Here is a 23,490-nt window from a genome sequence, read left to right on the forward strand (position 1 = left end):
CAATTAATGCAAAAGCACTTCCCATCTTCACACTTCTTTCTTGTTGGGCAAAATGTGATCTTGACATTCTTCCCTCACTTTAATGAGCAAAATATGAAGTGATGGAATCAGCCAAAGAATAATAGCGTGGCTCTGGAGCTGGTAGGATAACGCAATCAAGCACTTTCAGGTTAATGTGCCGTGATCCATGGAGGATTTGCTTCAGTGTTGGGGTGCCATCAGTTTTTCCCTTAATCTTTTGTAGTCCTAATGATGAGCAGCAAAATCAGATGAAATTGTGACAGGTAGAAAAAACGTTGTACTCTTTCATTTGTTTTAAAGTTGCAAGGATTGAGGCACTGAGACACATGGAGAAAGAGTAGTTTATACTTTAGTACAACTGGCATGTAGCTTGGGGGAGAGGGTCTTTGGTTACAGTAGCAGGGGCAAATTATGTTGCTCTCCTGCTTTTGTTTTCTGGAATTGACACGTGATGGGAGAATAGATTTGGTGCGAGGACTGTACTGGGTGTAGCTTTTGAGAAATTATTGTTAAAACCTTGATAACTTTTTTTTTGGAGGACAAAGGATTTCTGTGTGGCAAGCATGTTGCAGCATGGTTTGGTGAAGTGTAGGGTTATAGCAGCCTCTGTCTCCTGCTTGCTCTTTACCACAGATAGTTGCAATAATGTACTCCTGTAACTTGCTCTGGCTTTGTCTTGATTTGCTTTATTGCAGGAAAAGTGTCTCTTTAATGCTTGCTGTTGCATTGATGTCTCAGGCCCACTTTTACATCCCTTAAAGTCCCAAAATCCTGCTGGTGTGAGAATTCAGGACTGTTTTCCTGTTGGGATGCAGTTAAAGGAGTGATAGAGTTGGATATAACATCTGGCTTTGGTGTGCATTGCAGTTTTGCGTAGAGGTAGTATCTTGCCATGGAGAAATCATGTAAAACAATTGACCTGCTAGATTAGGACTGTTTGCTGTGATTTCTGCCCAAGAAGAGGGAGTTTCTCCTGATGATGCCTTGCTGAAGTTTGAGGACTGAAGTGACACTTGAGAAGTGCACAGGCTTCATGGTGACCCCTGGGGCAGGGACAGATTCACCCTATAGCATCGTTGCCATACTGTGGAGATTGCTTGCTTTCCCCTGACATTGTATAACTCCTCTGTGCTCCCTGACAGGAATACAATTTACTGCAATTTACTATAAGTCCTCATAAAAGCCCTTCTCTTGTGACACACTCAGTCAGAAACCCTAAAAATGACTGACAGGCTCTTCATAAATATTTATGATCTCTAAAAAAAGATTGAAAGAAAGAAAAGTTAAATTCTTCCCTCATTGAAGTTTGACGGTGGAGACTTTTCTGCAACAGCCAGGTCTACCTTTCCGCTGGCACAGGAGAAATGGCCTCACCTTGCCCAGCAGAGCTGGCCCTGCTCGGGGTAACCTTCATCCCCCAATGCACGTAGGTGCAGAGACCCCAAACCAGCCAGCTCAGCCACGGTGACGGAGCTGCAGCCCTCTGGGAAGGCAGCCCTGCTGCTTCTTTGCTTGGCATAAAATCCAGAGGATGCATGGTGAGACTAGAAGTGCAGGAGGCCTTTAAAGCCCTAAAAAATTGCCCAAAGTAGGCAAAGCTGCTTTTCCAACACCTTTTGCACAGGGCTGCTGCACTTAGTTGTTTCTACTCTTTTTGCCATGGGGAAGACAATCATGATCCAAAGAGGGTCCTTCAAGGCCAGGTCTCCCAAGAGAAATCAGCCATGGGCATTTGAGCCCATCCATTAAATCCTGTGGGGCTTATTAAGAGTTTATATCCATTTTATTTTGCTACTTTGACTTCTGTTCTTGTTCAGTGTATAAATAGTTATGACATTTACTGCTGTTAGTTTGGGAGGAAAAAAGCAGAATAGGTTTGAACCAAGCAAAGTATCGGTCTTTGCGATGCAGAGTCAAGCCAGGAGAGGAAATTTGAATACGGTAAATTATGAGAATGTTCCTCAGATGAAACTGTCTCCCAATCATAAGTCATGTGACGATAAATTTCAGTTGAGTGACAACAATATTAACAAACTGAAAAAAAGATTGATGTGCATCACAGGTCCATGAATGCAAAATAAAAGGGAAAGGCTTGCTAGCCTGTGATAGGCAAAGTATAAATATGTATCACTTGGTTCTAAAGTGAGTTATGATTACATTTTCCTACTTGTACCTGAAATCTGTAGAGGTTATTCATCTTATCCCTATATCAGCCATGACAGTTATAGCCATGTGGTGCATACGGCATAGATACCTGTTCAGCAGATAAATCAGCAGGCATGAAGGGACCTGTTGTTATCAATTTGATCTTCAGAATAAATATACAAATATGTGTACAGTATTGTTGTCACTGAGAACAATTTCCCTTCTTCTTGCCGATACATTTTTAAGAGGTTGTTCCAAGAGCCACTTTCCTACAATGCCAGAGGGAGATGGAGGGAAGCAATGATCAGGCAGGAGAACTAGATTTATGGACTGTTGTCTATTTTCCCCTTTTTTTTTTTTTTTTTTTTTTTTAAAAACACTTCCTTCTAGCATCACTTGTCCTCAGAGTACAATGCTGGCTGGATGCAGCAAGTGAGGGTAGGGAAGAGAGGTGACAGGGACAGTTACGGTCAGTGAACATTTGTAAAAGGAAACCATTCCTGATGAGGCTGAGAGTGGTATTGCCTCTCAACTGGTGCTAAAGAGCTAAAGGTTTTATGGTGCAGCAGAGACTGTAGTTTAATCCTGATTTACCACGGCGGTTCAGCAAGGAGAGACTAATACAGGACTCGGCCAGGCAACTCAGATGCCGCCGGGACCTGCTCGCTGTGTGCAGAGCAGAGAAGCTGGGGAGGGGAAGCCAGGGGAGATTTCTTCTCCTTCACTCACAAGTCAGAGCACGGCGACAGGCACAAGGATGTGGAAACGCTGGGACCATGCCGCTGCATCACACTGAGCAGCATCTGAGCAGGGGGGACATCGAGTCATGTTCTGGATCTGAGTGCAGGAATTAGAGGAACGCTGCCCCGGAGCAGTCCTCCCTCACCAGGCACCATTTTGGCCAGGCCACTCATCTCGATCATTCCAGGTGCCAGTCCTGAGGATGGGGCAGGAGATGGCACTTCACAGCCCCAGCTTCTGTCAGCTGGAACATCCTTGCCAAGGTACTGAGTGATGCAGTATGGTAGCAGAGACAGCAGCTTCTCCCAGCATCGGGGTACTGGAAGATCCCAGCAAAATGGGAAGGTACTGAGAGCGACTCCAGTGCTATAAAAAGGCATCTGCGTGTGCGTGTTGAGCTGAGTCATACGGACCAGGCTATAAAGGTTTGCCCAGCTAGAAATGCTGATGAGTACTAAAATTAAGATGTTGAATTCACTCTCTGCCTTCCTTGTGACGATTGCTGTGTGCATTACTCCAGTTTTACGGACGAGGAAATGGAGGCTTTCTGCGTTTGCCTGCTCAAAATCTCAGCAAGGTGCAAAAGCAGCAGCAGCCACGCAGCTAGTCCCTTGGCCTCATTTCATACATGGTACCAAATATCCATGAAGATGATGACAATGTGAAATAGTTACTGTCCTTGACAGCTACATTCTGCCCTCTTACTTTTTCTAAGTCTGGAGGGAAGGAGAGTTATTCTATATAGTTACAATTTCCAGGTAAGGCTGGAATGCAATCTCCTGGTGACGTCTGCCTTGGTAGCCCGGGGGAAAAGGCTTATGCCTGAACTGTTTTGTTTTTTAAATGCTGCCTCTTCTGGGAAGGCTTTTGTTACTTAATTAGTAGCAATCATTTAGCTTGCATCACAACTGTGCTTAAGGTCCCCAGCATGGATAGAGTTCCAGATTTGCCAAGAGGTAAAAAAATATTGTTTCCAAATAAAGTATTACTTGGATAGGTCTTTGATAGTTACAAATCATAACCTTCAGGCTCCATCCTATCTTACAGAACTTATCATCTTGACTTCCCTGTCAGGCAGCCTTGTATTATAAGGCTGTAAAACTCATAGCTAGACATCAGGCTGTTACCTCACATACACTGTGGCTTGGTACACACCCAGGTTATAAAGTTTTCTGACCCTCTCTCCTTGAGCTACAAAACCAAGATTGCGCCTTCCTTTTTACCAGCTGCAAATATGTCTTGAAGTATGGCACGACTTTGATTTTTATTTCCCTGAGGAAACCTCAGGATTTACTCAAGAAAGTCAGAGGTTAATAAAGATGTGTTTGATTTGGAAACAAGAAGACAACATGGAAGTGCTGGGGAACCAGGAGTCTGAGAGACAAGGAAAGCAGCAAACTTGACTCTGAAGACGGCTGAGAACGTCACCTGCGAGGCATCTGAGATGCTGCATGCTGAGTGTTTAACGACACGTAGGGAGAGTAGATGAATTGGGTTGTTTTTTTCTAAACTATGATACTTTAATGAAAAACAACTTCTGTCCTTCAGCCGTAAGAGCTATTCCTATTCTTGAACTGTGAAGGAGGAGGAGTGAGCAGGAAAATGCCATATGAAATTGTTAAGCTAAATTCAGAGACGGTACATTCTGGCCAACAAGGAAGATGTAACCGTATATCACAGCATTCTGTTAATGAGGATTCATTTTTAGCCCAACTTGTCTGTAATGAAAAAACCTAACACTTAATTTCCATAAAGCTAGAATTAAGGCTGACTTTAACATCAGTGTTCTGTACACATTAGGGTTTTGCTATGGTGTAAATCTACTCTGCTCAAATAGCAATATAGGAGCCATCCCCCTACAATAAGTGAGTAATGCTGACTCATAACTCATTATACTGCGTAATTCCAGACTGCAAATGTGCAGCTTCCATTGTTGGGAATACTGTCGCTAAAAAGGTACTGTTGCTTTAGTAAAAGATTTGTGAAAAGAGACAATTTGTCACAAATCGAGACTTCTGCATTTGTAGTAAAGTGGTGGTAAAAAGGATGTAGGTAGATACACTTGTTTCATATCCATAAAAACTGGAAAAATTCTATTTTCCCCTGAATTTATTTCCAACTATATTAGTGACTTATATTGCCATGGCAATTTAGGCACCTATTTTGTGTTATCCAGTACCAAAATATCTTTGAAAATTTGGACCTTAGACATTAGTGATCATTTTGCAGTTAAAGCTAAAGCAATCCACTACCAAGGGAGATACAAAGGACAAATTTGTGTCCCTGTGACACTTGAGCATACTCTAAATTGCCACTTTCACTCACCTGCAGAGTTCTTTTGCATCAGTGTAAAAACAGGACCCAACACGATTGCAAATGAAAAAGGCAGAAGCTGACAAGCACGTTGATATAAATGACTGAAAGTTGCAGAACACCACGTTATTAGATGTGTCTCCGTTTCATTCCATGCCAAATGAAGACACGGTCTCCTTCAAAGGAGGGCTGTGGGGTTTACCTCCTGAATGTCTGGAAAGTGCTCAGAGGGTCTTGGATGGAAATGCAGAGGAATCATAAAGTATCGTTGCATTAGGGCTGCCTGGAGAAATTAGGAATCCTAATGTTAGTTAGAGCTGTGTGAATAATTCATAACAGATTGTTTATTAAAAGAATGCTGCCACTTTTTTCTGTTTGCAAATGGTCCATAAGCAGATGGCGATTTTTCTGGATTGCGTTCATTATTCAAACCTATTTGCTAAATTATTTGGGGGAGTAAGCTCTGCTATGTGTCTCGTTCAGGAGGAGTTAGGTGGGCGTATTTAATGGTCAGAATTCACCATGATCATGTTAGTTTTCATTGGCTATATTGGTCACCTGGTGTGTTTCTGTTCCTGACTGGATGTGTTAACATTTAGTATAGGGACTCCAGCACGAATACTCATACACTGTATTACGGCTCCTTGCGCTCCCCCATCTGTGTGCCACATCAACCCACTGTCTCTCTGTTCAGAACTTGCCTTTGCATAGAATTATTCAGAAATGTTTAAATCAGAATAATTATTCCTGAATAGCACTCTCTGTGAGTACTTATTCTATAATGAGTGCTGTGTACCAGTTTAGTTTAATCTGCTTGAAAGTGAGCTAAACTAAACAGGAATAAGGCATGCCAACTGCAAAAGAAAAGATGCCACAGAATTTAAATTCACAGCCTACCTCTTGCTTTTAAACACAAAATACCTTTTCTGGGTCAAAGAGGCCCCTGAGCAGTGAAGCCGTGGAAGCTGGAGGGTTGCAGCAGGGGAGGGAGTGCTCTGTAAATACCCTGCTCAATGCATCCACTGTTAGAGAGGAGATAGTCAAAGGGACCTTGAGTCTGACCCCAAACTGTTGGTCTTTGGTTATCCAAGTTAATTCCCATGTGTATACAAACCCTTTGGCTCAAGTACTCTCTCTTTTGGGCGTGTGCAGCTCCTAGCACAATAGTGCCTGGTCCCTGATGTGCAGTGAGGTTCATGAGTCAGCTAGCATCGCATAGCTAGGGCAGAATTAGGATTCAACACCAGCATCCCATGACCACCTCCAAACCTCCATTTCTAACCTCTGAATAATATTACCCCTCAGCTGGAAGCAAACAAAGACTATTAAAACATTGGTGGATAAATATTCCTTCTGCACTGCAAACTGTTGCTTACAGCTAGTATTTTTTGGGTAATGATCTGCTTTTATATTTTCTCTGAGATGTATATTCCATCTCTTTGACACTGTCTCAGCCTTATCTCTGCTCATTTTTTTTTTCCTTCCTTAAATCTCTTTCTTTACCTTTAAAATGCTCTTTCCCCCAGCAGTTACAGATGTATCATTGCTGTTGTGCTCTTAGCATGCAGCTGAACAACTTGGGAAGCAGAGGGAGGCTGCTTACAGCATGCTCTGCGCCCTGGATGCAGTTGAAGAACCGGCTGCAGCTGACCCTCTCCCTTAAGCACCACCAAGTGCGGTGGCACTGCATCCACCCACAGTGGAGGCAGAATTAGAACAGAAACTAGCAGCAGGACACTACTTTTTTTAAAGGAGCTTAAAAATAATAATAATAAACATAAAAAATGAGGAAGCTTATCGGAAAAGGTCTTTAAAGTCAAAAGTATGGATTTCATTTTCTCGGACTCAGCAGGAAGGCTCCCTGTGCAACCACAGACAAGATTTTCACAAGTGCTTAAAGCAGTTGCATTTCTGTAAGAGCCAGGCATCTGACTGCCACAGTGATATTGGGTGCGGTACTTCTTGCCAAACTTCAGCTGCCTAAGTTTGGTACCTAGCTTTACCTGGTGAGCTAAGTTTCGTTTACAGCCAAAGGAGGGAGAGAGGCATTATCAGGTGGGTGCCTCAGCTAGATGAGATTAGTTGCCCTCTCCTGCAACAACGAATCTGCATTCGATTCCCTAGTGAGGCCAAGAGGAAATGTGATGAAAACAGGAAAGGCTGCCTGGAAATGTGTAGAAAAAGTGCTGGACATACGCATACATAACAGGAGATTAATTTAGTGCTTTTAATGCATTAAAAGCAGTCCATCCCTTCTGAGCTTCCCCCAGACTGCAAGGAGGAGGAGCAATTAAGAAGACTATGGAAAGCACAGAGTAACTCACCAATACTTCTGTATCAGTTTTTACCGGAGACAAAATTGTGTAGATACTGGGGGGGGGGGGTTGCAGGAGGTAAAATAAAAGATGTTCTTAGAGATAAGATGTCATAAGTGATGTTTGAACTAACAAACTTGAGAACAACAAATTGCCAAGATACTAGGGGGACACTGGCAATTAGAACATGCATTTTGTGTGACAAGGCAGAGATATTAAGTGCAAAACAAGCCATGCTGCTCTGACTGACAGCTCGGTCAAGGGCTGCACTCCGCCACTGGCATCTGACCCTTTCCCATCCCATCACTGGCATCTCCTTCCTTCACTCCACACCATCCTCCTTCATCCTGTAGTCGTGCCTCTGTGCAGGCTTGCCGTAACTTCTCCTAGCACTCGTTGATCGCATTAGTCCTCCTGAGACCTTTGCAGTCTAGCAAAGGCTTAACAAGAGTTTAATTCGAAGTCTTTGGTGTGTCCCAGTGCCCTAATCCTCTTGCCTCGGTTTCTCTGGAGAGACATGGTGCCAGGCCGGGCTTCTGCTTTGGAGCAGGGCACAGGAGCACGGTCCTCGGTGAAGAATGAGGCAGCAAGGATCCTTGGCTCGGGCATACCCTTGGTATCCAGTTTCCTCTATTCCTACAAGGTGCTCACCTCATCCCTTTCTATGCAGTGAATGACTGACTCCAACACGCTGAAGCCCCATGAAGGTGTCGGTGTAAACCATCAACGTGATGCAAAGCTTTGTGCTGACTCTCCAGACAGAGGAACTATTCCACCCAGAGGCACCGTGCACGGTTGAGAAAATACCTCCCCAGAGTCGACTTCAAGTCGAGCAGAGCCATGGCTCTCCTCGTCCGCGTATTTTCATCAAGATGTTTCCAGACTCCAACAGGGAGTTAAAAATGAAGTTCTGTAGGTCACTTGCCAACCTTCCCACAACCAAGTCTATAAAGAATAGCAGCTAATGTTTCTTCTGTGCTTGTGTTTCCCGGGAGGGTATGTTAATATAGCCTGTCTTTATTATCCTATCTGAAAAGATATTTCATTTTACCAGTTTTTACTACACAATCTCAATAACTGGAACTTGTTTAAAGGCTCACTGCTCCAGGAAAATGCATTACATCTTGGCTTTTAAATCCACCAGCTCCCATTTATTGGTGTTAATAATACATTGGGAAAGCTGTTCTCTTTATTTTATTTTGGTCCTCTGAATATTTTTTTTTTTCGGTCGCTCTAAAATCAAATATTTAAAAAAGAAAATGTTTTCAAACAGCATTTCTGTATCCTAGAGGTAGCCACACTGCATGCGATTAAGGAGTCATTTGCAGTGCTTAGGAAGGGGGAAAGGTGAAGAAACAAAAAAGCGAAACAGTTTTGCTACTTTCTTAATCATTTATGAGCCCAAAGTGTCCAGGGAAAAAGTTTTTAATAATAAACAAAATACCTAAATTAGTTTCCATTTAAAGTTTAGGCGTCTTTAATTTATAAACGCTATTTAAGCAGAGAAATGCTGATGAGGGCTAGAGTAATTATTCGCATAAGTGGAAATGCAAAACTTTGGTGCTTCTACACAGTTCATTCTACTTCTGCTAACTCCACTGAGCTTTTTTTAAGCTCAGCTCACCCGGGGAATTGCTGCCTGCATGTTTATGTATTTACTGTAGAAGATACTCCCCCCCCCCAAGCTAGCATAGGCTTTTTAATCTTTCACTCATTTCAGCATTACTGTTGTGAAGGAGGATATTAATGGTCAGGCACTTCTCTCAGGAGCACTGGTGTAAAATCAGAGTAAACAGGCTGAAGTCAGTGGAATTTCTCCACTTCTTAAGCATAGCCGCATCTGAATACAACCCCGGTGCTCAAAGGATCTGGTAACCTAGGATCACCTCATGTTTACCTTCATCTCTCTCCTACTGCGCTAATCAAAATGGGAGAGAGGAAGTTTGGCCAATAACAATTTTTTTTCCTATGCTGTATAAATGCAATCCCTGCATTATTATATTGAAGCTGGGAACCTCTAAGCAATTACTTCCCAGCACATTAGTGTCCATGTACTAAATGCTAAAGTGTTTATTCAGTGCATTGCAGGATCAGGTTATTGCTGAGTCTGTCCATCACGCCAAGAAATTATTGCTATAAGTGCTTTAAGAGCATGGCCAGTACAATGGAGATATAACCAAGCCGAAGGACTGTGCTACTCCTGCTTGATGTAAGGACATCAGGCATGCCTTTATTTAGAGAGAGAGAAAAAAAAAGAGGCTGCAAAAGTGCTCAGATGCACAAAATCTCATCATCAAACACACATTGCTGTAGGAACCAAAAAAAAAAAAAAAAAAAAGACACAAACAACTTTATCCTGAAATTGAGTGGAAATTGGAATAGTGAAGGAAATATGCTTTCTTTTTCAATTCCAGATGCTCATGCAGTCTTTTGCCTGGGATTAAGAGGTCATTTATTGCAGCCTTAAAGGATAAGGACTGGGCTAGATAGGACAATCAGCAGCTGTTTATTCTGTAAATGTTTGAATATGAATCAGGTCTTCCTTTTCAGAGCTTCGCTTATTACTTTTATTTACCAGAATAATATCAGAAGTCTAATTAATTCTCCCCACCTCTTTCAATTCTCAGGGTCTCAGTGCTTCAGCAAAGCTGGAACCCTTTAGAGCTTTTTATCTATTGAATGAAATATCCTTGTTTATAAGGATGGCTATGTCTTTATCTTTTCAGCTAAGATTGCCTTAAAATGTACTGGTGCAGAGCACACAGATAATGCTGGGGGAATAATCTTTTCTCTGTTGTTTTTTGGGGTTTGTTTTTGTGTTTTTTTTTTTTTTGCATTTGGTTATCAACTGGTGGTTTATTTCTGTAATCATCTTTATCAGAGTTCTTGCTACACAGTAGTTAATATTCAGGAATGATTCTTCTCTCTTTCAAAAGTTAGAAATATCGGCCTCAGTGAGACAAACTGAGGTCCAGGGCTGTTAAGTGACATCTCCAAAATCACACAGGGAAGGATTTTAAGGCTGGGATGCAACAGACCTAAATGTGTTGTTCAAAAATTGGTGTCTAGTCCTCAAATACTTCTGCAGACCATTTCTGGGGTGAATTGCCACTCTCTGGAGGTATTTCTGGAGACAACTCTTAGACTAAATGAAGCCCTAAAACGGCTAAAGTTGGGTGTAATAAATCCCAGTCTACATATTCAGGCTTCTGCTGCAGTGACTAAGCCAGAGGACCTGATTTGGGCTAAAATGCAGGCCTGCACTAACAGGCCTTTGCAGTTGCCTTATTTTGCCCTGTTTCAGCCCATTTCCAATCACTACCTTCCAGAGACAGGATGGGAAGAGGGCAGTTTCCTAGGGCAAAGATGACAACCAGCATTTCGGCAAGCCTGCAGCAGACACCAGTGACTCCTGTGCTGCGCTGGGACGGTGGTAAGGATCACCCCGGGGCTGTGCGCATCCCCAGGAGAAGGAGGATGGTGCGGTTGATGCTCATGGTGATGCATCTCGCTTTCCTGGGTCAGGTACTGGGTACCACTGTAACGTTGAGCTTTCCCGTGCTGAGATGACAGCCCCTCCTCTAAAGCCTTGTCTGTTTTGACTGTAAGCTCTGTAAGTTGGGTCTCTCTTGTAATACTTGCACATCTCATCCTAGAAAGCTGCCACAATAACGGCCCTTATCTTGATGAGGGACTCAGTGTGCTGCTCTCATGCGTTGTAATAATAATAATAATATCATTAGAAAAGTTCCTTCATATCATCCAGCCCAAGGACAAACGAGATCTCCCTCTGTGCTAATTCAACAAGGACTTTGTTTATTCTTGATTATTTCTGTTGGTGATGCTTGTATTACTGGAGTTCGTTCTGTTTGCTCACAGCACTCTGCTGCTAAAGCCTTTCTTTTTGCATTTGACCTAAATGTTTCCAGTTTTTAAAATGTTTAGGTAATTCCTAGTGACTCCTCTTAGCTTTTAAGCAAAGCTTCTTCCTTGTTATGCCTCTGGTACCCCCTAAATACTTGGTCAGTAAAAATAGCTTGTAATAACATTGCGGCCCAAGGATGTGCACGAGGGGACCAGCCATTTCTTAAACATATCACGAGAAGTTCTGTGTTGATTATGCATTCGTTATTGATAATTATTAATTATATGCTCGTTATTACAGCGCTCTCTTGTTTTATTGCCGTGCTATGCATTTTACAGAGGCAAAAGCCATTCTAAGAGAAATGGGTGACGTTAGCTCAGCACAATGATTAATAACTTTATGATAATGATGTATATCTACTTATCATTGAGCTCTGAAACACAAGAAAGTCCTCTGCAAGCTCATTCACACTCTGCTTGGTACATGAAGGGGTGACTTTGCCACTGAGATTGGGCCACTTCTAGAGCCAAAAGAGGGAGATGATAATTAGTCCCCATTAATTAGTAGAGGTTGGCTAGGCTTGGGCCTCTTTGATTTTTGCAACGTGATTTTACACTTGGATTTTTGAGGGACTCTAAAGATATGCCTAAGCATACACAACCAACTGGGCTTCCTTGAGCAGGCTTGATGTCCAAGAAATGCAAAGCAGGGAAAATAGCGTCCCTTCCCTGGTGTCTAAAGTTTGACAACTAAACAGGAATCACCTCTGAAAATCTTGACCCTTCTTCTCCCATGTCCCCTTTGAGCACTTCAGTGCTGGAAACAACCTGGGAGCACAGCCTCAGCCGTTGGGGTTGTCTTGCTTTAGCGCAGCTTCTCCTCCTCCAGCCACCCAGAGCACTGGGGGCACAGGGGTGATCCAGACCCACCTAGACATGCCACTGACAGATGCACTTTGAACGGAGTCACTCAGGATTTACACCCGCATCTGAACCCTTCCCCTAACGTTTCTTTAAGTTTGGCTCTGCCGACCCAGTGTGTGTTTTGATTTGCAACCTCAGTGCTGTTTGAATGTACAGTAAGTAGCCTCTTGCTGGCAAATATGAGATGCTGATAGCTTCTGAAATCTATATTCCATCCTTGAGATAACAAGACAACAAATTTTTTACATCTTGGGGGGAAAAAAAAGCGACAGGCTGTTAGAGGAGGAGATCAAGATACGTGCAAGCACGTGTCCCTGTCCCTCCACTCAGGATTCAATCAGTTCCCTAAGCACGATGGCATAATTGGGATGATGGAAATGTCCCATTTCCCAGAGAGGGGACAGGAGGGAGAGGGCACTTCAGCATTGGGACTGGATTGATTTCCCTCTGCTGGAGCAATTACACTTCTGAAGTGGCAAAAAATAAATAATAATAAATGAGTAATAAACACCCCATTTGAATCTTTAAATGAATATCGGATTTTAATTATAAAGGTTTAATTTTCAGAATGGAAAAGCTACTTTTGCACAATTACTGCATGCAACTTTTAATTAACTTTCAAGAACTTTCTCTTTCTTAAACAAAATCTAATTAATAATACTTAGGGAACTATTAGCATAAAATAAGTCATGGAAAGAGGTAGAGAAGTATAAAACATATATTGTGCAAAACTACTTGGGAGAAAGAGACTTGCTAATTTTGAAAACAAAGCCAAAGCTTCCAGCTTTCCTAATTCTGGCCTATAAGGAGCCTTTTTCTGAATGAAAGCATGAGAAAGACATGGGAATCACAGGGCTTAGAACAGAAAATACTGTCATGTTAATCAGCTGTTGCAGAGACATGTAAGACTAGGAGAGATGATCTGTTTCATTCGCCAAAGTTCCTTTATTTTGGGGAAATACGACACTGGTAGATAGGACGGTTCCAGGGAGATGGTGAATGAAGGGGTAAAGAATGGGTTGGGAACCCACACGATTGCTCCCTGAAGAGCCCTAAACCCAGCTGCAAAGAGAGGAGAGTGAGCCAAGCCTCATCGGCTGGGCAGGAAAATGCAGGCGAAGAGGCAGTACGCTGGTTTGTAACCTGCTGGGAGGATGGGGATGGAGGGGAGCTGCAAAATCACGTGCAAAAGTGGAGTAAAGGAAACCTTTCTGAGGCATTGCACAGCCCTCCAGAAGGAAGGCTTGAGGGACTACAAGGGTCTGTATATGCAAAATGGGCCAAGCAGAGCAGGCTCGGAGCAGGAGGGGTAACAGTGATATGATGTTTTGGAGCAGAAGTATATTACTGCAGGAACCAAGAGGGAAATTAAGGCAGGGTACAAGGACACAAGGGGGGCAGCCTGTGGTAAAACTTGTTGCTTCAGTAATGGAACAACAGGGAATGAGAGTCACTTCACAATAATATTTTGCCCAGGCCTTGTTCCAGCTGGGTTTTAAATTAACCAGTAGATACAGCTGTCAGTGTTTCTTTTATGAGATTGCTCCAACACAAGAAATCCTCCATGGTCTAAACAGCGTGTTTTGAAATATCTGTGTTTGAGTGTATAAAGGAGGTTGAGCCTGTCTAATCTAGCACTCTGCCAACATGGCTTTGACTCAGCTGAATTAAACTCAGTACCCTGAATTAAACCGAAACCTAAAATTTCTGGGCATAGTGTCCTTTATGGCCAGTTCAGATAGAATGAGCTTCCGCCTGCATCCCCCTTCAGGGAGGGGAGGAAGGGTGCAGAACCGAAGATTTGAAGCATTCCTTTTAACGGAGGGTGGGGGGAAACCTGATGTTTACAGCCCCTTTTCCTAATGAGCTCTCTGGCCAATATAGTTGAAAAATAAATCAATGAGCAGGAACAAAGTACCTGTAACAGAAACAGTAAAGCTTTGGATTGGGGACCTGCCTGAAGACACCAAGGGCAGAAACATCCTGCTCCTTGCATGCTGCTTTTGCAGCAAGCCCATGGGTTGTGCCTAGGCTGCTCCCAGACAGCAGCTGGGAGCAGAGCATGGGCTGAATCCTCCAGCCTTCCTCTTCCTCGTTGCCTGGCCAGCAGGCAGACAGCCTCTGGGCAGACTGCTGACATGCCTGAGCAAGCCCATTGCTGTCATACCAGGCTCAGGTAGACCAGGTCCTGTATCGCCTGGTTGGTGGTGTCTGGGTTTTTCTGAAGCAGGACTGGTACATCTGCTGGCTGGACCAGGACTAGACCATGTCGGTCACTGGTTAGTATGGGTTATATTGTTGGGACTCTGTAGTCTTTAGCGAAGAGTTTTCTTTACTGTGATGATCTCTACTCGGTGTTGCTACCCTGTAATGCATCCCACACGCATCAAGCATTTGTTGTAATGTCTGGGACCCAGATTTCCCCTCTTTGCTCTTCTCTGCTCTCTTGTATTTTAGAGGGTCTATCTTTGAGAGGAGAACAGGGCTGTAGGCTCGAGGATCTGTTGTGCTACAGCCACACGGGGAGGCAGGAGATCCACAATGTGCCTGGCACCCTGTGCTCACACCAGAGGAGCTGCACGTTCCCCAGAAAGCTAAACAGGCAGCAAGCCCTAAGGGCTCACCTGCAGCCCCAATAGCTTGTCTGAACTAACTTTAAACCACTTAGCTTGGGTTTTGTTGGCAGCTTTTTGGGTTGTTTCACCACCTGTATTGAGAGCCATAACCCAAAGGGGATCATTTGGAGCTTGCTTAGGTATATCTGCCCCTTTCTATGCAAGCCGCAGTCAAGAGAAGTGAGCGCAGTGTGTGGATGCCCTACAGCCCGAAAGGGGAGAAAGATAAGGGAGGCAAGAGAGGAAAGCATCGACTTGGGCAAGTTCACAGTTAAATCAGTATCAAAAATGGTGCGGTCCAGAGCCTCCAAGTATATGGGGCATGTGCTGGACCGCACTTATCTCTGCTCCTCTAGTGGACTAGGAACTAAAAGATATGTGTCACAAAATCTGTTCCTTTTGTATTCCGAGTAATTTTACTTTGCAAGAAAAAAACACCCTAAGCTCTTGAAAAACAACCGCCACAACAACAACAACAACAAAAGGAAAAAAAAAAAACACCACCCAAACGAGTTTAGATTCTCACATCCCTGCTAGGATGTTCCAAATATAACCACAAAACACAGTTCTTAAGCCCATATTTATTACTATACAAATCTAGTTTCAAAACAGCTCTACAGGGGTTTGTGTTTAGCTGTAGCACTAGATCAGAGTGAAAAGGACATCTTGTTCCAGGCAGAACTGTAATGCTGCACTGACCTCCAGTGGAATTTGAAGAAATACTTCAATTGTAGAGGCTTCTTCACAGCCCTCTGGAGCTAAAACTTGTCTGGTTTTGGAGCTTTATGGGGGCATCAAATTCGTATGGGGATCAGGGAATACATTGCAGATTACTGTATACTTAGGATAAATACGTTAAAATACTATAAGGGGATTTTTTTGGAATAACGTTTCGAGTCTAAGACTAGCCTCATCAAATTTAAACCTAAATATGCAGGTATTAAATAGAGCTTTCCAAAATCAATCAGCTTGAGGGTTTTTTAATTGATGGAGGTGCAATTTTCCTCCACTTTTCCATTGCAGAGAATTTTCAAAGATGGTTCATTTCAGTTTTCCCATTAGAAAACCTCTTCTTTTGGTTTGGTCACCTAACCAAGAAACTCTAATGATAGTCATTACGTGACATTTCCTCTCAGCACTTAGTAGGTGATTTTCAAGGTCAGACAAAGGTGATCAAACAACAGAGTGGCACTTCTCAATCTGTACGTGCATGATTGATTGCCCTGATCAGATATTAGAGCAGCACCACTTGACATTGTGTCCTTTGATGTCCTGATCAAAGAAAAAGTAGTACATAGTATGCCCAGGATTCTCCAGAGTGCCCTAATTTAACAATCCCAAGGTCAGCTGAAGGAAAATGTGTTATCTTTTTTTCTGGCAATCTCTAGCCACGGTGGCTCCATGTCTGTTGTACTGTATGTAGGCAGAATAAAAAGGCTGTCACTGACACAAATAGCTCACAGTCTGAATATTAGAAAAACAGTTCAGCTTCAGTTTTAAAAGACAACCTTTTCTGAAAAAAAAGTCCCTTTCCCCTGAAACAGCTAGAGGGCCCTTCCAGGTTGTTCACGAGTTTTCTCTGAAGAGCAATTAGAGAACTATTGTTCAAAGTGTGCTCAACAAGGAGGCAATGAGGACTTCAAAGAGAAGAGGCAGAGATTGATAAAGCCACTCTTGAAACAAGCAGGGGGGAGTCAGACAGGCAAGGGGACCTGAAAGGAGAAGGAGAACAAGAGAAAGGAAGGCAGTGCTCTGGGGGGTTTTTTTGTTGTTGCCTTTTTTTTTTAAGCAAGATAAAAATATTTCTACCCAAAATATTCAAATGAAGTGAAACAAAATGTTTTGGCTTTGGGTTGTTTAACCTTATTTCATCTTTTTCTAAGACCTTCATTCCAACCATCTTTTAAACTTAGGCCAAATTTTAAATTACAATTACAGTTGGACAAGTTGAAGAGTTTGATTTCCTAAACAGCCTCCCAGGTCCTTCATGGTATTTGCTCTACACCCATCTACATATCCTATGTGTAATAAGAAGTAAGAAGCAGGCATGCAAGAGGCAGAAAGGCAGTGTATCATTCACCGTCTTACACCCCACCATACCAGCAAGACCTTGTTTTGACTCAGAATCATGTAACTTAGCACTTGGGCTCCCAGGACACAAGCATTTTTAAAAATCCCACTCATTTTGCCTGCTCTGCTTAGGCTATAATTCATCTGAAGCAAGTACCGTTGTGTTATGCGTTTATATGCTGCCTGTTACAGCTGGATCCAGGTCCGTGGCTTGGGCTCTTGGTTACTGCGTACAGATCCTCAGGGTGTACGTACACGTGATCACACAAGTCCACACACACAAGGAAAACCCAAAATTTCCTTGCTGTGGTGGCAGAAGCAGAGGTATGTTTCCTTGGTTTAGATTTTGGAAGTGTATTTTCTGATATTTGAAAGCAAAGCAATTGGATACAAACCTGTCTCAGAAAAACTGACCGTAAGGAAAATTTCAGCCCAAATTTTGCCGAAGTTTGGCAAAATTATTATCAACTGACAATAGTGGTTTTGTAATGAGACGTGTCAGGCAATTCAATAAGTACAAATGCCGCTCCTCTGTATAACCTGTTGTGAATACAATTTAAGATATATGCCAAACTATTTAAATACATAGTGATTTTGGTTTTGCCAAAGACTCTGATCCACCTCTAACAGTCTTCAAGGGATTCCCCCCTCCCCCCCCCACTGGTATTACACAAGCAGTACAAAATTTCATACGAGATTTCTTGATATTAGTAATATCACAGAGCAAAAGAGTAATGCACAGCAGGTGGAGAGACGCTGCGTATGTAATATACTGCATGCTTACTGGGATTTTTTTGTTCAACAGGTAGTTTTTGTTATTACAATAGGGTCAGTCCAGCTGTGGCTTTTCACAGAAATCCTCCCCATATGGCTAGAGCAGCCTGAAACACCTTCTCTTTCACTCTGGATATAAAACCAGCTGCACTAGAAAGGCCCCGTTGCTGGGTGAAGTCCCATTGAATGCTGTAAAAGGGAGGTACTTGTGAATGTCTTTGGAAGCTGCCAGGTTTTAATGCCTGTGGTGTATTATTTCCTTGCGAATGCATTAAAAATGTCAGTTAGTGAAGCAAAGAAATGGGACCTTTAAAAAAGAAAAGACAAACGGACGAAAAAGATCTAATTTACCTTCTAATGATGATTCCTTGTGAAGCTCCAGGGATCCACAATTTCTAATAGAAGCTAGAAATGCATAAACAGCGTCATTTGGGGTAAAATTTACCTCCACGCAGAGCTGTGGTGTAAGGTAGAGGCAATCTTTCTGTTTTGAGCGCCAGCATAGGTTTTAGGAGACCCGAGTGCGGTGGGTCCGTAGTGTGACTTTGTTCCAGGCGCTGCTTCTCCCAGCTGCTGCACGTGCAGCCCCCGACACGCCGGGGCTGCTCGTCTTGGGAGGGAGCTCGATTCGAAGGCATTGCCTCGACTTCTCCTTGCTTCTCAGAAAGGAAAACATTTCTGGTTTTAATCTGTTGCCACTCTTTTAGCTTCTATGTGCACGCTCATTGTGATGCAGTAAGTGTAGCAGGTTTATATAATCTATCATATCTTAATTAAAAGGTCTGCAGCTTTCACTTGGACTTTGTTCGTTTTGGTTTAGTACTACCAAACTAAAGCGATTGGACATTATTGAAAAAACATGTCTTGATGGCACTGAACCAAGACTCCTGACAAAAATGTTGGCAGAAAACTTCACAAGTGTGACTGTTCATCATGCTTTGCAATAGTTATTTATTTCAAAATGTCAGAATTTTCCACAGACCAGAAATTCCCATTCCTTTCTGTCTCTATTACAAAGTACCTCAGCCTACACCCCCCTACACCCAAATGCTCAGGCACTGAGTCTGTACGAATGCGTAGATCAGCAAGATGTGCCAAGAGCTACTGAAAGGATAAACAAAGTTACTCAAATTATTCTTACAGAGCAGAAAAATATGGATGTAATTTTATAAAATTATTTGCTGAGTGTTGAACAATGAGACAAGCCCTCTAGTCCAAGTATATAACATCTCAATTATGCAAGCCCTGGATTCATTGTTCCCATTTTGATGTCATACTGCATGCAAGTATATTGCTGTAATTCCTCCTATCACGTGGCATTACTTTTTAGCTTGTTATGGAAAACAGTATTTTTGGGGTAGAAATTTAACCTGTCAATTAGTAGGATGTGTATGTTGTGAAAATGTGGCAGAAGACTAAGTTAGAGAAATACCTTCTCCCTTTCAAAAGGCATGTGAATTTTTAATTTAAATCTTTCTTCATCTGCTTTAGTACTTTAAAATCCAAACTATGTTTATTTCCAGGCCCCCAGTTAGCACTATCAGATTGGGTAACAGAATATACTGTGTTCTCCACCAGTTCATGGTCTTCAAATCCAAGGGTGGACTTTTTTTAAGAAATCTCTTAAAGTTTCAGTGTTGATGCTGATCTAGCTGAATGGTATTCCTATGGTCTGCGTTACGTGGTCAGCCTGGACTATCAAGACAGCCCTTTGCAGTCTTAAGAGCAGTTCTGGGAACTAGCAGAAGTGTTCACAGCTGCAGTTGACCTATAGGCAAACAGCAAAGGCTATTTTGTAGGAAAGAAATTTCACTTGCATTCACATCAGAAATCGAATTCAAAGGATTAGATCACCCCGTCAGAGAGCTAAAACAATATCCTGCCACGTATGCCCAATCAAGAGCAATCAACACAGCTCTGAATTTTGTGACTGCTTATAACAAGCTGCCCATAAACAAGCTGCAGACCTAGGCAGGAACTTCAGATAACAAATGAATTGGAGCAATCTCAGCAACAGCTCCTGGACAACTTGTGAACAGAGAGGAAACTAAATTAATCAGATAAATGATTTGCTCAGCTCTGGTAGAAAATGTCAAACACTTCAAAACTAACCTTTTGGCAGCAGGATTGCTCTTCCCGGATCTATTTAAGATTTCTGCCTTTTACATTTGTCAACAGAGCTAGGAAGCAAGTGTATTTCAATAAGGGTGATGTGCCATTCTTAACACGTAGGCACAGACCCTCTGACTACCTGCAGCAAGCGTGCAAACTCCACTGCACAGACGGCACTGGCTAGAAAGCCAAATGCTGTTTCCTGGGCTAAGGGGAAACACTTCTGAGCAGCTTGTAGCTAAGCCTGAGCACAATATTTCTATCAGAACTGATTTTTCTCCAAAAAGCTTTGACTGCTGTTTTTCTAAAGGATGTTTCAATGAGATTTATCTGTTCTATGGAAATATTAATTTTGTATTTAGAAATTAGGCACAAAATTAATTTTTCTCGTTGAAAGTTAGAGTATTTTTATTTTGCAAAGGTTGTTGCAGCGCCAAGAAGAGCGATAGCCCGGCTGGCTTGTCACCTTTCCCTTAGGCAGCAGGGCTCCCCAGCTAAGCCTCAGCTTCCGCACTGGTGCGTGCTGGACCCCGGGTGCCCTCCCACCCCTGGCGCACAGCACTGGGGTGCCCTGCAGGGCTGGTTGCCTATCCAGAAAGTTTTTCTGTTGGTGGTTGCTATTTTCCTCCAGAGCCAAACCACACTTGCTGTAAAACCAGCATTGCAACACTTCCACCTGGAACAATTGTGGCTTTCAGCCAAAGAAAAAAACCTACCAGAAAACTTTTCTGTATTGACACAGACACTGGAAGGGGAAAAAAAAAAAAAGTTTTGTAAAAGGAGAAGAAGCATTTCTTAGTACAGCATAGTTGCACATCTTGCTTCATTTCAAACCTCCTGATCGCCAGGAGCAATATTCCCTCTCTTGCAGAGGATCAGCATAAGGTCCCTGCAGCGGCCAGATCCCGTTCCTCCCTTGTGCCCAGGCTGAGCAAAGGACGGGAGTGTGCACTGTATTTTACGCACATGCTTAAGTTGCATTGAAGCGAGCGCTTTGCTGAATCGGAGCATCGATTCTCGCTCGCGTGGTACGTAGCCTTTGCCTGCTCTAGGTGGATCCCCTGTGACCGCAGGTGAGGAGACCTTGTTACACACTGCACACTGCCAGGTCTGCAGCGTATTGATTAGTCAGGGGTATGTTTGGAGTGGAGTTGTCTCTTTACTAGTTGAAGTACAGGGTGTTCAATGTTTATTGTGTTCTTAACAAAGTCTGTTATCAGCAAGTTTGAAGTTTGTTGCTATCTTCTAGCGTCTTAGACTAATCACAGTAATGAAGGCATTGAACAGAGCCCTTCTCAGGTGGCATTTACCATTGTTTGCTGCAGATAACATAAAGCTTTCTGATTACAGTCGGCTTTTATCACTTCAGAGCAAATCTACTCCACTGAAATGTGCTAATAAAACCCACGGAAGCAACAAACTGGAAAGAAGTGTTACAGCAATAAAGGAACATGAGGGAAAATGTACAGCTTTTGCCGCTGTTATCATTTTCAATTTATTAAGATCTAACCATTTTTGTAATATGGAGCTATTGCTGGGGGTTAATTTAATCTTCTCTAATACCAGGCTCAGGTCAGTTTTCAGTGTCAATTTAGATGTAATGCATATTTCTGCGTTAGAATCAGAGAAACACCCTCCGTGGCCCCATGACCATATGCTTTCAACAATCCAAGTGTAAATGTCCAGCACTTTACACGTCCATTTTATAAGATTAGCTCCAGCCTTTAAACACGCAAGTCCCAATAAAAACATTTGGCGTTGTGGCTCCAAGGACAGAGTGGGCTACTTGCTGCAGTAGAGAAGCGCTGAGTTATGACCTGTAGCAACCCATTCGCCTGCCGCCTGTGCTCCACTCAGCCAACCATCCCATATTTATCTACTGCCTTTCACCGTAAAGGGTCCCAGAAGCAGATTAGAAAACTGCTGGGCTAAATCCTGAGATCTTCATTCAATCTTTGCTGAAGACAGCAGTTGTTTTGCATGTATAAGGGTAATGTAAAAATCCAGTAAAGATTTTATGCTGCTGCTGGGGAGGCTAAAGACAGCAGCCAGGGCAGCAACCTATATAAAACAGAGAGGGGAAAATTGGATCCAAATATTTGGGCCAATGCGGGACAAGGACAATGAATGTTCTCTATATCTGCATGTAGGAGACAGGATATATAGAGACCTCATCTCTATAATCACACAAAATAAATAGTATCAAACTTTGTCTGCTTTGTATGAGATACACTGAACTGGCTAAGATTTCAGGACGTGTCATGTTCAAGTTCTCTCTTGCAAATCAAGGATATCAAACCTCTTCCATATCCCACCTTCCTGATGGATACCTGGTTCAATTCAGTCCTGCTGTCCTGTGATCTCTTTTGTTGTTGTCTTTTCTGAAAGATTCAGCTCCTGCTTTTTTCTCTTTTGATGTGCTTCCATGCAGTTAATGCATTCATCTCACAATAGGAGCTGGAGTGGAAAAGCAAGTTACTAGAATACTCTTCCCTTCTTTGGAGCCTTGTAGGCCTCTAGATTTCACTGAACATTGTTCAGCCTCTGTGGTTAGAGACTGCACGTGCTTGGACCCTTTAACATCTACATGCCCATCATGGGGGATGTGTTTCACAGCCTACCTCCTGATTCATTGTAGCCTCCTGGCTGTTTTTCCAGCCTTCGTTTTGTTCACTTAGAGGGGATGCTTTTAATAAGGGAGAAGAAATGGGGTTTAAAGAGGAGGCAACAGATCTCACACAGGCATGGGATCACCTGAGAGACCAAGTCTCTTGAGACACATAGGAAGCTTAAGAGGGCTGAGTAAGAAGCGACACGTAGTAGGAAACACCAAGCCCAGAGACTTGATCTGTCACAGTGCTGCCCCGTGTGCCTGCAGACATTCAAAGGACAGAGTGGTCCTGCTGTCCCAGTCCTTATTCAATCCCCATCCTGCCTGTGTTCAAGTAGCTCATAAGCTCTGGTATGCTCAGCCTGGCATAACTGGCTCCCTCTCTCCTAATGGAGCAGATGGAGAAATTGAATCTTCAAAAGATCAAGTGATTTAACAAGGTCACGTAAGACAGAAGGGACAGAGATTGAATTTAAGTCTAAAGAACTCACGTTCTCCTCCTCCTCTCTCTGGACTCTAATGAGAGCCGCAAACGTGGAGCCAAGGATGTCAGAGTTACTAAATGGAAAGGCAACGTATCTGCAGTATTTTGTCAAAACCCTTGCACAGAGATCACACGTAGTTCTGGCACCTCTGAGAGAGGCCATGCAAGATCTAGCAGGCAATTAATGAGACTTTCAAGTCAGTGGGTAAATTAGGAGCTAGTAGAGAGGCTTTAAGCTTTATAGAGGGCTTGGGGTGAATGAGAAGGGTGGATGCAGAATTGCAACGCAGCAGGGAGGGATGAAAGGTGTGCTACCCCCTCCCTCGCCACCACAGCTCCTGGCACAAGCATCTACGTCCCTGTGCTATTTAATCCCAGGAGATGCTACAAGATGCTGTTTGTGTGGCTGGTGTGATAACGAATGATGTACTGTGCAGGGCTGAACTGAGTTACATTGGATTGTATTACACTGAAGTAGAGTGAGGAAAATACCAATCATCT

The sequence above is a fragment of the Gymnogyps californianus genome, chromosome 18 (assembly GCF_018139145.2).
Source record: "Gymnogyps californianus isolate 813 chromosome 18, ASM1813914v2, whole genome shotgun sequence".
In the NCBI taxonomy this organism is placed as follows: domain Eukaryota; kingdom Metazoa; phylum Chordata; class Aves; order Accipitriformes; family Cathartidae; genus Gymnogyps; species Gymnogyps californianus.